General features: G+C 36.0%; 2 pseudogenes across 2 annotated transcripts; one reads left to right on the top strand and one right to left on the bottom strand.

Moving 5' to 3' along the window:
• The first annotated feature begins 236 nt into the window (after positions 1-236).
• On the top strand, positions 237-5,413 carry LOC147523298 (potassium transporter 6-like; annotated as a pseudogene). The gene is made up of 8 exons (XR_015216002.1): positions 237-409; positions 493-982; positions 1,077-1,130; positions 2,259-2,519; positions 2,613-2,665; positions 3,010-3,133; positions 3,233-3,487; positions 4,092-5,413. The product of XR_015216002.1 is annotated as a potassium transporter 6-like (transcript).
• A 461-nt stretch (positions 5,414-5,874) lies between these two features.
• Positions 5,875-16,312, bottom strand: LOC147523297 (uncharacterized; annotated as a pseudogene). The gene is made up of 14 exons (XR_015200955.1): positions 16,245-16,312; positions 15,540-15,886; positions 14,812-14,930; positions 14,613-14,690; positions 12,912-13,033; positions 11,661-11,715; positions 10,789-10,955; positions 10,304-10,382; positions 10,070-10,155; positions 8,973-9,102; positions 8,292-8,424; positions 7,446-7,616; positions 6,879-7,077; positions 5,875-6,370 (listed from the first exon to the last, which is right to left on the bottom strand). The product of XR_015200955.1 is annotated as an uncharacterized LOC147523297 (transcript).
• Between the last annotated feature and the right edge of the window lie 363 nt (positions 16,313-16,675).

Below are 16,675 nucleotides of genomic sequence, written 5' to 3'. Positions count from 1 at the left end.
TTTTCAGTTTTCAGTTTTCAGGCAGTACCTCATTTTTTGCCACTTGAATAGCGCAGAGAAAGCCAAGTGTATAACACCCATTGCAACACACAACAACACTACACTCTTTCCCTCACTCCCACACACAAAACCAACATTATTCTAATCTACTTCAAGACTACCCCCTTCTTCTTCTATTGGTATATGAGTTGGTGTGCAAAGTTTCGTTCTTTTTGTTTCTTTCTTCACACTTGAGACTTTTTTGCCCATTTAAAGTTTGTTGAACTGCTTTTTTATATTAAAAAGAACGTTTCTTTCCTTGGGTATATATATTAAAACTTCATTATATTGATGCAAGAATGGATTTTTCGTGATTTGTTAACATCAAAGAATGGATCCAGAAGTTGGGCTTTCTAAAAATCATGTTAAGGTATGATGGGTCTGTTTTTTTTTTTTGGTAAATTTAGTTGGTTTTTTAGACTAGTTGGTAAAATGTTACTGTTTTTGTTGCAGAAGGAATCATGGAAAACTGTGTTGACTTTAGCATATCAGAGTTTGGGTGTTGTTTATGGAGATTTGAGTACTTCACCATTGTATGTATACAAGAGTACATTTGCTGATGATATAGAACATTCAGCAACAAATGAAGAGATATATGGAGTGTTGTCTTTTGTGTTTTGGACACTAACTTTAGTACCTTTACTTAAGTATGTTTTTATTGTACTTAAAGCTGATGATAATGGTGAAGGTGGGACTTTTGCCTTGTATTCTAAACTTTGTAGACATGCTAAGGTCAGTTTTTTGCCTAATGGGCAATCGGCAGACGAGGAGTTATCGAATTATAAGAAAGATGGTATGATTTATCCGCCTAGCAATAGTGTCGGGTCGAGATTGAAATTGACTTTAGAGAAGCATAGAGTTTTGCAGAAAGTGTTGCTTATATTGGCCTTGATTGGTACTTGTATGGTTATTGGTGATGGAGTTCTTACCCCGGCTATTTCAGGTATGATGGTTGCTTTGTTCTTGTTATTACAAGTTGAAATATGGATTTGGGTCTTTGCAATTTGCAATTATTTAATTATGCTTTTTTTGTGCAGTCTTTTCTGCGGTATCAGGGCTTGATCTTTCGATGGAGAAAGAGCATCACAAATGTAAGTTTGCCAGCCTTTTGTCTTTTTATGGATTCATATTTACCATGTCTTCTTCTCTAATGACTTGAGGCTTATATTCGTTTTAAGGAAACTGTTGGAGTCTTCTCATCTGGGTGTTTGTTTGGTAGTGGATTTCACCCCTGAATTAGGTAGACATGAAAAGAAAGCACTAAAGGTAGACTTTATTTTAGGAAATGATATAGACATATAGTATTAGTACTTTAAAGGTAGACTTTATTTAGAATATACAGCTTATGAGAAATAATTAAATTAGGATATATTAGCTAATTCATGTTTGTTCTTGACTTGGTTTATCAGATTCCCTCCAGGATCATTTATATTGGCATTATGACTGTTATAAGTGTTGTGTTGAATTAGTTGATGCTCGACTCCCCTGTAATGTTTTGATCCTTGATTTTAGGAGCCATAATTTCCATAATACTCAATATTAATGAGAATATCTCCTCGATAAAACTGTGGTCATAGATTGAACATAGGACCGTAACTTTGTAATTGATTGTAGTGAACTGACTTGAATACATCAGATGCTTTAAAACAAAGTATCGTTCTTAAAAGTTTACTTATAATTTACTCTGTGCCTATCTTCTTCTTAATTGCTTGACCTGAAACATCATAATAAGTGAACAGAATCAAGGCACAATTAGTTCTCGAGTATTCTTGAGTAAATTTAGATTGGTGAACAGGTCTGGTTTTAATTATTAATCACAAGTAATCTTTTGCTTTCCTTTTCTCGAGAAGAACTTATTTCCCCTTTGGTTGAAATAAGGAGGAGCAAAAGCATACAAGAGGTGGGGATTCATATGCTTCTGTTTAGACTTTTTTGGAATATACTAACAAGCTTTGAAGATGAAGTTTGAGATCAAACTTCATATGCTCACAATAAACATGCTTCTAGTATCAGAACTTTCACGCCATTGATTTTAAATGTAAAGAGTTGATGTACATATGTTGGCTAATACATAAATTCCTGGCTTTAGACACTTGATATACATGTGCATCAGGATCTTTAATGCTTCTCATCTAGTCCTCTTTTACAGAGTACAGACTAGTAAAAATATCTTTAGTTCAATTTGACATTCTGTTCAATGTTTCTGTTCTGTTTTCCAGATGTAGAGGTTCCGGCTGCCTGTTTTATACTGGTGTGTTTGTTTTCCCTGCAACACTATGGCACTCATCGAATAGGGTTCCTGTTTGCGCCTATCGTCATAACATGGCTTGTGTGCATCAGCAGTATTGGCATCTACAACATTGTACACTGGAATCCCCATGTTTATCAAGCATTATCTCCTTATTATATGTACAAGTTTCTGAAGAAGACACAAAGGAAAGGTTGGATGTCGCTAGGTGGAATACTGTTGTGTATAACTGGTATGTGATATCTTACTCAATTAACTGGTTCCATAATTCCATTGCACTTGCCTGTCAAGTACACCTTTAAATCTTCTTTTTACATTTTGATAGGTTCGGAAGCTATGTTTGCTGATCTTGGACACTTTTCACAGTTATCAATCAAGGTATTGAGCACTTATGAAATGAGACAAATTTTCCCTTTTACGAATCATATCAAATGAAATGGTTTTTCTTTTAACCTAACAAGTAGCTCTCAGCCCATTACCTGGCCACTTGAATTATTGTTATGTATTTTCCTTCAAAATTAAGGTTTACATACTTTTTAGATTTTCAGCACCACTATAAAGTGGCAATAATTCTTCTGATTTATGCTTTCTTCAGACTCCCGTCACCTTTTTCTCATGACTGCATCTGTTACTTGTAATAGAGGCAGACTTTTGGAACTTTTAATTCATCACTATATAGGAGCTCTGGGAACTATTTTTAATATGAGATCCTCATTCTACAGATTGCCTTCACCTGCATGGTTTATCCTTCCCTGATCCTTGCTTATATGGGCCAGGCTGCTTATCTATCTATGCATCATGGCCACGAAAGAGAGTACGAAATTGATTTCTATGTATCCGTACCAGGTAGATACCATGGTTTTCTTTCTATGTATCAACATTAATGAAGTTAGATATAATAGGTAGGCTTTGTCTGATATAATACAATCGATTTGAACATAACAGGAAATCTGAGATACCCGGTTCTAGTAATAGCTATACTTGCAGCAGTGGTGGGAAGCCAAGCCATTATAACAGGAACTTTCTCAATCATTAAACAGTGCTCTGCCTTAAGCTGCTTCCCGAGGATCAAAATAGTCCATACATCATCAAAGATTCACGGCCAGATTTACATCCCAGAGATCAACTGGATTTTGATGCTTTTATGCTTGGCTGTTACAATTGGTTTCAGAGACACAAAACGCATGGGCAATGCATCAGGTGTGGTTAGATTAAGTTATATAGACAGTAATTATCTTACTTATGTCTTACTTTAATATCATGTGTGGTTCTTAGCTGTAATTCCATAGACTTGTTTTCACATGTATTAGTCCTTTAACTGGTTTCCCTGGATAATGAGGCCTGTTTAAACTGCTCAGGTTTTAAAATCTACATTAAAATCATAAGTTGCCTTACCTTAAACTTTCAACATCCGACTTGGAACCCGTTAGAAATATGTACAAAGTTGATGTCTACTTGACTCTTTGCCCCTTATGACTTGCAATTTTTCACCTACATTTGAATGCATAATTTTCTATAAAGGATGAAGTGCTCATGAATAATTAACCTACTTGGTTTTGTCGAACGGTTAGGTTCCGGGCTTAGTGTTTGAGAAATATCTGTAGGAACCAAAAAATATACTCTTTACAAGATTCACATTTTCACAAGGATTCAACGTTAGGCGAGAATGCATTTAAAATCTGCTTCGTTACCATTGGAATTAATTCAGACATTATAGATCAAAGTAAGGAAGTGGTAGTTAGAAAATGACCTTTGAAGTATCTACAGTTCCTCATTCTAACCTACTTCTCTTTTTCTTAAACAGGTTTGGCAGTTATAACTGTCATGTTGGTCACCACCTGTCTGATGTCCCTTGTTATAGTCCTATGTTGGCACCAAAGCATTTTCCTTGCTATTGGCTTCATATTCTTCTTCGGCACCATTGAGGCACTCTACTTTACAGCTTCCCTTGTCAAGTTTCTTGAAGGGGCTTGGGTTCCCATTGCCCTGGGCTTCATATTGATTCTTGTTATGTACATATGGCACTATGGTACCCTAAAAAAATACGAGTTTGATGTCCAAAATAAGGTCTCAATGAACTGGATCCTCAGCCTTGGCCCCAGCCTTGGCATTGTTAAGTGTTAAGGGAATCGGCCTTGTACATACTGAGCTCGTCTCTGGGATACCTGCAATATTCTCTCACTTCGTCACAAACTTACCAGCCTTCCACCAGGTGCTAGTCTTCCTTTGCATCAAGTCTGTCCCAGTACCATATGTTAGACCTGAGGAACGGTTCCTTGTGTAGGCGCATTGGGCCAAAAGAATACAGGCTTTATAGGTGCATTGTCAGATATGGGTACCATGACATCCGCAAGGATGACCAAGAATTTGAGAAGGATCTCGTTTGCAGCATAGCAGAGTTTATAAGGTCAGGAAGGTCCAAACTAAATGATCTTGAAGAGAAAAATGATGGTAAGATGACTGTTGTTGGGACATCTTCAACAAACAGTGAAGGGATTCAGATGTATGAGAATTATGATCATACTACTGAAATGGAAGGCCAAACAGAGCTTAAAGAAATTCATTCCCCACTGGGGCCCAAGAGAAGAGTTAGGTTTGTGTTGCCAGATAAAAGTCCACAGATGGATGCGAGCATGCAAGAGGAGCTACAAGACCTGATGGAGGCAAGGGAGGCAGGGATGGCTTTCATTCTTGGGCACTCTTACGTTAGAGCAAAGAGTAATTCAAGCTTGATAAAGAGGCTTGTTATTGATTTTGGATATGATTTCTTGAGGAGGAACTGCCGAGGCCCTACCTATGCGTTGAGCATACCTCATGCCTCAACCCTGGAGGTGGGGATGGTCTGTCATGTTTAATTATCTTTTATAGAAATATAATGTTTCTTAATTTTGTAAATGTATATCATAGGCTCATAGCTTCAAAACTTTCTTTTCGATGGTGTGGATGGAATGAGGGTGGTGTAATCTGTTGAATCCAACATGGATCAGATAATGAGCCATTGGAAGCAATGAAGCATTAGATACAAGGGACCAACTGGTTGATATACCCCCCTTCTCCCCCACCCATTTGAGATTTTGAGAATACAAATTGCAATAGAATTTTTGATCTCACAAGTTAAAACTGTCAGTCTCTGTATTCAATCCTGACGTTAATTTAATATGTTTGGCCAAGTGAATTAAAGTTGTGCCTGAAAAAGATCAAGATTAATTCTGGACGTCGACTTTGCGGATAACTACTTCCACGGACGTTAACAGTCTACAGAAAGAAAGAAATTTTGTTTAAGTCGGTAAAATTTGGGCGCTGGTACATTGAAGCACGGTCTTTATTTGCTTTTTCTTCTAACAAAAAAACCCTGTGACTTTTTTTTTTTTTTTTTTTGAATGGCAGGCCTGTTTTTAAACGAGGTCACCCAAATGTTTTACCGCTAGTTTATAACTCATAACTCAAAAGTTTATAATAGGTTAGTTAAATTTCAACCATATCTCAGCGTAAACTCAATTTTCAATGCCTATCTAAGCAGCCATTTATCAAATTCTTGTCTTACTTTCTAGAACTTTCATTAATTCAAAATTTTAATTTTGAATAGATAAACCAAAGGAGACAAGCTTTCATAAAACCACAAATAGAATTATATTACAGGCGTTAACAAAGTATATTCTAATCAACAAAATTATCATCCACTTGCAAAAATGGAAAACATCAAATGGGGAATAAAACTACACTCATACACTACAGACTTCAGATCCGCGACAAAACTACCCCTTCTACAAATATCTCAACGCAACGGCCCTGAAATTTTTGGATTTTCTTAGTGCAGGTAGAGCACCCATGTATGTAAAAAACTTATGGCTATGCTTCTGAAGATAGGCGGATGTTACTGATCCTGAATTGTTGGCAACTTTTCTAGCAACGACTCCAAGAATACCGAACACAACTTTGTAAGGGGCGGAAGAACATGTGAGGATCCACTAAATATGGTTTCCCATGGCCTTTTTGATGGTACGAACGGGACTGATTGAGTCTGTTCTTTTTCAATATGGAACTGGGGGAGCTCACCATAAATAGATGTGTACCCATGCTTTCCTGTTTTATAGAGAAGTACATGTCAGACTATATAAGAATACAAGTAACTGAAGATTATGGTATAATTTGTTCCAAACAACTTATAATGCAACCAGTTCAATTTTCCCCAATTAACTAAGGTGACACACAGAGAGACTGTTCAAGCATATCCTATTTACTTTGTTTCGATTTATTCATGGACTAATTGCTTTGTGTTCAAGGCGGATGACCAGATAACAGATCAAAACTGTCAAAGTTGAGGAATACTGGTTAGACGATGAAGTCAGATGATATTTCCTCCGTAACTGAACCTTCTTATAGGAAAGTGCATGTGTCCCTCTATATTCATTGTTTAATATATGTACTATGGCCTGGAGGATAAGGAAACTTGAATGTCCTTTACTCCGTTGTGCATAATTTCAAATTATAATATTATAGTATGCATCTCCAGAAATTTTTGGCAAATCAGAATGGTTTAGAGTAATGTTGCAATATCAACTAAAAAATACAAGCAGCGAGGAAGAATTACCTGTTTCCTCAGAGGGAACAAGACCCTTCTTAAGATTCCGGCTACTTTTAAGATCATCTTTACTGTATGGATAAAAAACGACGTACTCATGGCCACCACTTATATATACAAGCAATTCTGGAGGTTGATCTTCATACGATACTTCTTCTTCATGAGAAGATGGAGTGGATTGAAGAAAGCAAATCCCCCCTCCCTTTGACTGAGATAAGAAAATAAGATAGAAGAAATAGTTGGAAATGTAAATTTTTCCACTAGATAAACTGATACAAGTTCTCAAGGAGATCATAATCCAAAAAATGCATGAACATCACCCACAATCATTTGATAATTGATAGATTATCGGAATTACAAAATTTAAGGAAAAAAAATGATTTCCTCTCTTTTAACAAAAGCAGTTACAGTCATCTGGGATTCTTCAAGACTAACCAAGGTATATAAAGTTATAAACAGGTGCAACTCCACCATCAAAGCAGTGTGATTTTGGGAGAAAAACCAGAGTTTGCCATCCTTAGCCATAAACAGATAATAAATACCTTCCTTACTGCGTAGAAAACCAAAACACTATACCTTATTTACAGACCAAATGGACACAGGAACTGGATCATCCACATTGAATAACAAGATTACTCCATCTCTGTCCCAAGACTGGTTCCTCATTAGATGCCCGCCCCTGTTTACATGAATGGGGAATAAGAGCTAGAACAGCAAAACAAGAACGTTCTTTACTACAAGCTACAGCTGCAAAAAAAGACAACAACAAAAAAACAGTTTGATTTATTAAGTATATCTAGTTACTCGTGAAAAATGGAAAATACTCTCAAGTAGGCGGTTTCAGTTCTAGGGCACATGGAAATCAAGCATTATAGAGGCTAAGAAAGAATCACGAGTATACAGATTTTAAGACAATTATCTCAACTATATAGGACAGAAAGCCCTTGAAAATCAGAGAGCACTTTAAACAAACTGGTTATTCTTATTGGGTGACCAAACAAAAATCTGAATTAATTAGGAGTGAATTAACTATTGGCATTTTGCATTATTCTCGAAGGGCTAATTTGATACCATGGATATGTTGACACGGAAAATTTCAAGACAATATTTTCAAGCTGATTCTGAATCTCGGTAAGTTCTGAAATTTTCGAACACTATGTCAGCAGGTTACATTTTCTTTTCATGGGTGACAGCCTGACAGGGCAAACTTGTAAAAGATAGGCATGTGTATCGTCATTGTTTGATAGTGAAAATTTAGATAGCGGAAATTACAATATAGATTCTGAAATCTCTGCTGTTATTTCGGTATGTTGCAACATTTTGATCTATGAGGAAGGCTGGCTTCTAACTCATCCTATAAATTGAAGAAACAAAGACGCAATTAACATTCAACAGTGTAAGAGACTAAGAGCAGACACAAACCTTCTGCAAGAAGTTTATATGACCAAGACATAGCAAGCATTGATGTACTCCAAACAGATAGCTGTGTTACTGAATCAAGGGATGCTGAAACAATGAATTCTGACTTTCCAACAAAAGATAGCGAGACAATTTTCTGTATAAAAATGTATATGACAGTTAGTGGCTTAGTGCACTCCGATCACAAGAAAAAATAAAGGTAGTCTAAGGACTTGCATAAACCATCTCTGCTTTAGTTATTTCAGTTTGTTCAACATATATGTGAGACTTATAGCAAAATCCCACATCGGGAGTCTAAAGCCTTGCATAATACTATTTAAGTTCTTGTCCTTGCCAATTGGTTTTGAGTTGGATGCTCCAAAGTTTAAGATGGTATAAGAGCAAGCTATTTCAGTTTGGTACAACAGCCCGTTTCTCCATGTCACCCAATAATGTTAGTCCACATGTTAGGCTCAAGTAATGTGACACATGAGGGAGCGTGTTGAGACATGAAGTATAATTCCATATCTTGAGTTTAAAGCCTAAGTAATAATGTATAAGCTCCTTGGGCCGCTGTATTCATTGCCAATTGGTTTTGAGGTGGAAGCAACAATATTGTAAGGCAAGAAAACAGTTATTCCATCATCTTCCTTCCAAATCAGCAGAATAACCAGGTTCAAGAAACAATATCCAAATTTTATTTACCGCGAGTGCCTCTCCAATCACAGTGACGAGGACATTTTTATCAGCGTCCCACAACGTAATAATGGTTTCTGCAGCCACAGCCAAGACGGAGCCATCAGCAGAAAATGCAACAGCAATCATAGGTCTTTTCCTGCACATCAAACCACATTATATCATGATTGAACTACACAATGGTAAAAGGTACAATATTTGCACATCCTACAACATGGTTTCCCTTTATGCCATGCACAGGTGTGGTAATAATTACTTACTCCCCTGTTATTTCTGTCTCAAGTCATAACATAATACATTAAGTAGAATTCAAATCGCGTCAAGGCTTTTCGGCTTAATTTTATTTTTTTTTTTCTCTTGAACATGTGCCTAATTTGTTCAAATTCAGATTGGGAGTTGCAACCCATGCCTAATTTGAAAAACATCTTTGCTTTCTTTTATTTTTCTATCTTGCAAACAATTATATAACATTAAGCATAGAGATTATATTCATTTCTCCTGACAGATTACTAGACAACAGAATAAACTTCTGCTGTATCAGATGGCTGCCCAGTCTCACTCTAAAAAGAACTAACACAGTATATTTACACCTATCAATAGGATGTTTAGACAGGACTGGATCGGTTGAACTTGTATAATTTTAGCTACTTGAGCTTTTATGAGATATTCTCCCCTTAACTTCAGTGCCAAGGCAGTTGGGGAAGTATTTGCCATGCGGTATGGAAGTTAAATACCATGAAAATCCGAAAAAGGCCAAAATAAAGGGCTAGTTTTGTATATAGACAAAAATCACACAATATTGAAACACGGGAACTTTTTGTGAATTATGTAAATCTAAAAACACATTTACTGATCTCAATTTTTATATTTCGTTAAGTTACAAGCCAATAAGTCATACATGGTAAATTATATAAAATGTTATCTTAAAAGATAATCTGTGATGTACGTCTCTTAAATTGGTGGTGAAAAATATAAATGGACCTTTTGCAGTCTCTACTGCTTACCTAATAGCAATAAGAAGTATGTTATTATTTCCATTTGAGAGTGGAGTAAATATATGACAATCTTCATTAAAGACAAACTAAAAAAGTAAAGCAGAATCATACTTGTATGAACCAAATGAATGGCATCTCCAACCAGATTTAGAAGGCACTTGATCTTTTTTCTGTATATTGGAACTGCAAACCCAAACCTGAGAAATTGAAATTATGTTACACAAACATTTGTTATTAAAAACTGAACATAGAAATACAACAAATGAAGACCTAGCATCTACAGATCACTTGTCATCCAAAGGCTACATAATATAAAAGTCTTACACTTGGACTAACAAATTTTACCTTGAAGTCTCCTCCGAAGGAAGAGCTTACAGCCATATCACGGGTAGGATGGAATGCCAGAGCAGAAATTCCAGCAGCACTATTGAGTGAAAAATGGAAGTACATTTCAGAAACAATAGCAAAATCTTTAACCACACCATTTTATTTTATTTTATTGCCAGTCCAAGTGATTTGCTGTTACATAAAAATAACTCCTTGTACTTGAATACTAGTTAAGGGGTAAAAGGGTTTGCTGGGTTCAGGCTAATAATGATACTAACAATGGTTAAAATTTTTTTTATCGGTAAAATTATATAAAGAAGTAATAATAATGATACTAATAATAGTAGTAATAGTTATAACATAGAGCACACAGTGAGAGAGAATGGCATATCAATTTTTGACACTTTGTCAGACCCAACATTGACATGCTTATGTCCAAGTAACAAAGTCAATGTTAATTTCAGTTTGTTTCTATTCTTTTGGAGGATAAGATTCAAGGAAACCTGTGAGGCTCATAGATGACTAGACAATATGAATTCTCCCTTGCTTGTGATCCCAAATCCCAAAACTTGAGACAAACGAGACCCCCAATCCCCTCTTCAGGAAGCTTAACTTCAGCAGTACTAAGTTTTGATCCATCCATGGACACAGCTGTCAATGCCAAAACTAACTGCAACCACAAAAGAGTACTGAATTTAACTTCACGCACAGGACAAATATTATGAGCAAAACTAAATAAATATGAATTTCAGAAGTGTAAGGCTTAAACGAATGTCCACTTTGAGGTTCAAGCTCTGTCTGGGATACATTGATCTTGACCTGGGATCCGTTGTCTTCAACAAGAAATTCAACGGGACTCATGATAGATTCTACAAACCCTCCTAGGCCGGTTCAATTGATTGTGTCAGCAATTTTTGTTAGCTACTTTGAATTACAACAAATTTCATTTTTGTAAACCTTTTCTCTTTGACTGAATCATATTCGAGAGCATTCATCTTAGATTACCCGATCTACCCACAAAAGTTGCACATTATTGCTTCTCAATCTCAACACACGTAGAAGGAACATTTAGTGATTGAGGACTACAATGAGACAACTCCTAAGATACGGAATTTTGGCCACAACTGGAAATTAACATAGGAATAAGGAAATAATTTGTCTCTTAATGGTTTCCTGAAACAAGAGTTGCGACCTAGTAGTACTTCTTGTTACAGAACTTCAACCATTTTGATTTTATATAGACTATAGAGTCATAGAGAGAAGACAACATTTTACGTTTGTATGTGGATGTGTAGCATCTTGAAAAAAAAATGAATATCGATGAGAAACACAGCAAAGAAACAAACTAAAAGCAACCAAAGAAAGGCAAGTATACTTCTGCATACTGTGACTTCATTGTCAGCTTGATGGCTCCTTTCACAAACTTGGATCTGCAAAATAGCATATTTCAACTTGTTACAATTAAAGATACACTTTGAGAAAACCAGAGAAATCTTGACACTCCCAGCCCGTGTCATGGTGGTGAAATTAAGTGCTGATTTATGGGGAATTTATTTTTTTAGCAATGGGCTTCTCAGTGTGATTCCTGACAACAGAAAAGTAAGGTTTCTTCAATCCTCCAAAAAACAAAAAAAAACAAAAAGGAGTAACACTCTAGACCACTAGTAAGGGACAATCAGACTTTTAATTTTTCAAATCTGCATTTAGTTTAGAAAGCTAGATAGGTCCAACTGACTTGTCCTTCAGATGAGGTGCTAAGGTTGTCGGAGGGTTGAACTACAACCTAGGAATGGGTCCAACCTCCATCACTAACAATCAATCAATAATCTTGAGGTTCTTCGACTTAAACACATGCAGAGTTCAAGTAAACAATGAAACAAACAGCCCATGGTATTCAACTTAGCCCTCCTCTGGCTGAAGCAAAATATTAGATAAAGCGTAAGTTTTACTGGGCACGCCATAATTGAAAAATAATGTGTCAGATACGTATCCAAGTGTCTGTGTCGGACACATATTGTATGTGATATACCTCATTTTTTTAAAATATTTTGCCGTGTCAGACACTTCATATCCGTGTCCATGTAACTTAGGATAAAGCTGATATGTGCAAGGATGATGTGCATAAGAACATTGTGAGCAACAAAATCAACCCAAGTGATCTCCATATGGGATCCATTACTGCAAGTCTGTGGGCGGGTGTATGTGTTCATGTCCAAGAAAGATAGAGAGTTGGTTAGCTCCAAAATGTGCAGGTTGTTAATGATTTAGAGATGTGTTGCAGTACTGAAGTAGCCATCTTTTATTTCAATTGATCTTTCCAACCAATGACTATTCACATGACATACTATATGTTGGATTTAAATCCAAACAATCCAAGGTGTCAAGATGAACATCATGCTTCATAAAGACGGCTAAAAAATAATCCTCAACAATAGATAAACTTACAATGTAGGGTAAATAACGAAGGCCAAACCCTAAATGAAAACATAGAATAATAAATAAATAAAACTCGCTTCAAGCATGAGAAACTTTAAAAAAACAAAAATCAAACGTCAATAGCCTAAACATGGAAATCTAACCAACATATTGAATGCAAACAGGCTTTTTATGAGATTAACCTATCTACCTGTGAAATTTCATGATTGTCAAACAAACTGTAGAACTGTATGCTATAGCTTTCTGTCTGTACACCAACCAAACCGGCACTGTGATCAAACACAAACCCCCCACGTAAACCTCCATAGATCTCTGGAAAAGAACAACAAAGCTGAACATACAAAGTGGGAAGTTTTTAGAAGTATATTGGGTCCTAATTCCATTGCACAATACATAAGGAACTAAGGCAATGCCACAAAAGGGACCATAGTGTAGATGGAAAGCATATAAATTTCATTGATAACTAGTATGTTAGAGTTATAAAGGGATCGCCCGGAGAGGAGGCTATAGGCACAAGAACCACCCCAAACGGTGAATTTAAATCACAATTAGTTTAAACCTTGTTATTTTATTACATATTGAAGTAATAAAAGGCTAAAACTAAGGCCATAACCTCTATTTTTTTTCTTTTCTCTCCAACTTTCTTCATCATTGACAATAACATAATTAAAAGCTTCCAATAGGAGGTATATAGGCATTGGCATGGCAACTAAGAAAGGCACTAATACATTACAATCTAGGTTACATGGACACGCCATATTTTGAAAAAAATATGTGTCGGATACGTATCCACGTGTCCGTGTCGGACACATATTGTATGTAATTTACCTCGAATTTTGATATTTTGCCATGTCCAACAATTTGTATCCGTGTTTGATACGGACACACCTACCCATGTCAATGTAACCTAGATAATTTCAATTTAGACATGTGAATTGCAGCCTAATACAATGAGGCAAGGAGCTGAAAGTTTGGCTATTGCTAGTAACTTATTAGCACTGCAGTTTACACGTCTGAGACCATCTAATTTATTAAATTTATAATTATTAAAAAATTAATTAATTATTCCTATCTGTGTCCCCGTGTCGATCTTCAACTGCTCGCGGTATCCAACACCCCGTATCCGTGTCGGACACCGACACGCGTGCCCGTGTCAATGTAACCTAGATTACAATAGTCTCAAAGTAAAGACCTACAACCACATTAGGACCTTTACTGCTTCATTCCCTAAAACAGAACATATCCTATCTTGTAAAATAGAAACAAAAGCAATATTCAACAAAGATATTAGAAGCATAGTAACACTAAACTGAAGGCTCTGTTTTCTTTAGAGAAAAAAAAATATTTTCTGCAATCTCACCACATTAATTGCCAATTGAATGGAAAGCTTCTGAGAAGTTAAAAGTCAATGAGCATATTAGAGTAACCTCAACCATCTTAACATAGTATCATGTGGATGTGTGGTACTGCAACTGCCCAAGGCTGTTTTCTGGGAAATATGACTACCCATTGACAAAAGTCTTAGAAGCTTAGTTGATGATTTTATAAATCGGCCTTGTTTTTTGCCCCTCATTTAATCATTCTAATAGATGATATGACAATTTTCTTATGATGGCAATTGGAATGCACTAAAATGCTGACTATGAGTTCCTTAATATACAATGTTAGCAGTAGTACATTAAATATAATCCCACTTATAATTATTTTTGCAGCTTCATACTTCTCCATTCTTTGCAAATCTTTCATATTGATGCAAAGACACAGAATTAGCTCTGCCAATCATAAGTGGGACCACTTGTCTGGCGCGTCAAACTTCAACTATGCTATGGTACCACGGTAAATGTACATAATGTAAAGAACAAAAAACAGTAGAACTATGGCTGAGACAAACCTCAATGCCAGATATGGACTTTATGATTTCCATGGAAGGCATTTTCAGTAAATGAATTCGATTATTTGCACAAGATACCTGAAAATAAATAACTTCAGTAAGTTGGATCACGTTATGTTCCACTGAATCCATTACGGAATCGATATAGAAAAGAGAATGTTATTGCCATATCTACACTGAAGTTGAAATAAGTTCTCACGGATGATAGAGAAGGGTCTTGAGATTCTGTAAAATATAAAAGTGGGGCCCCAATGCGCGGCAGAAATTTCTTCTTCCCGGTTTCAAGCTGCCAAACCACAAAAACTCCTTCCTTTCCACCTAATTATAAATACGGACCCCAAAAATTGTCAGAACATACTCAAAATAGCTATACTGTTCATGAGCTAGGAGTTATCCATAACAAGCTGTTTAATTTGTTTATAATTAAAGGGCATTTATTACCAGTTAAATACTAAAGTCCTCTAAGCTACTATAGTTACATATTCTTTTTGATAATCGAAGATATAGTTAGCTTTCACGAGGAGCCAATCGTCCCGGAAAACTCATGGACTTTCAAATCTAGCATGGCAGAAGAATAAATCACTAATAAATTTGTCAGGACAGTGTACCAAAACAATTCTGTGAAAGAAAATGGAACTATTCATTTAGAGCCCAGGGTTAATGCACCACCCTACGTCATGTAAGGATCTGTTTTGAAAGCCACAATCATCCCTTCAGACCATATGATTCTTTCATAAATCACTACCCCATTTTTAAAAAGTGATATGCAATGGATCAGAAGGATCCGATCATCCAAACTTTGTGTATGCCATATAGTCTAGGTGAGCAACGTAAATCATTGATTTCACCCCAACTCCCTTCAGTTCCCACAAACTTAGAAACTACCACATGAGTGTGTCATTGTAAAGCTGTAAGTTTTAGCCTTACCTGAGTATAAATAAGCTCCATCAGAGGAAAATTATAGAGATTTTACTTCAGATGGGTGCCAGTGCCAAGTTGTGCAGGAGTCAGCATCATCACCTTCCCTCACCCCAGGCCTTTCTTCTTCATTCTTTAGCACTCTTCCCTTCTTTGTTACTCCACTTCCAGAAAATTCTCTGTTTCCAAAATCTCTCCAAATCAAAATTCCCTCCTTTGGATGGAAAACAATAACTGAAAAGCTCTTTGTGTGATGCAGCTTCATCTTCTTAACATCATACTTGGAGTCCTTCGCTAGGATATTCCATAGGTGAACCTTGTGCTTGTTTCGGATACCAAAATATTCCCCAGAGGCACTGATACAAAAAAAAAATGTATTCAACAATCATACCAAAATCTCATACTCGGCATATGTTATAAAACGAAAAAACAAATAAAGCTATGTAGTTGACAACAATCTTCAATTGTTATTTTAACAAACAATCTTCATGGAGAAGACAAAACTCTACTTTCAAATTCAATCCAGTAACGCTCATATCTGACATAATTTTTCCAAAAAAGTTTTTATAATGCTTCAATTCCTTTCCATAGAACAACTTAAACCTCTCAGAAGGAGAAGTGAAAATTCATTGATACTAAGAAAATCTACTTTTTTTTCATTGTTTAACTAAATTGGTTCTTATAGTGAAGTCAAAATCCATATAAAGTACGGACAAGAGCCATCTGAAAGCACCTCCGCCAACTTCCAGATCATCAGGTTTCCCCTTGCTCTCAATTTGGAATCACCTGAAAATCAAGACAAAGTTCTAGATCAAGTATCAGCAAATAAATCATAATGCCAGTTTATAAACAAAATTCCAATAACACAATATTTTACTAGAACCACTTGGCAAAACTATCACACTAGTCACATCTCCTTCCAGCTCATTTATCTGCAATTTCGAAACCCAAAGTTAGAAACTTTAATTGAAAATATTAGAATTAGCAGTGTTTCCAGTACAAACAAGTAGTTTTGAAACTTTCGCCAACTGTAATCATTTTTTTTTTCTTTGGGATACAAATATGAAATTTCCCACCTTAGTTATTGAAATGTCGACTCTATTTCGATGAGAATTTGAAAACCCGGTAATTTAGGCCTAAACCGG

The sequence above is a fragment of the Coptis chinensis genome, chromosome 1 (genome assembly GCF_015680905.1).
Source record: "Coptis chinensis isolate HL-2020 chromosome 1, ASM1568090v1, whole genome shotgun sequence".
Lineage (NCBI taxonomy): Eukaryota > Viridiplantae > Streptophyta > Magnoliopsida > Ranunculales > Ranunculaceae > Coptis > Coptis chinensis.
Note: the sequence above shows the minus strand (reverse complement) of the source record. Positions and strands in the feature narration are given on the sequence as shown.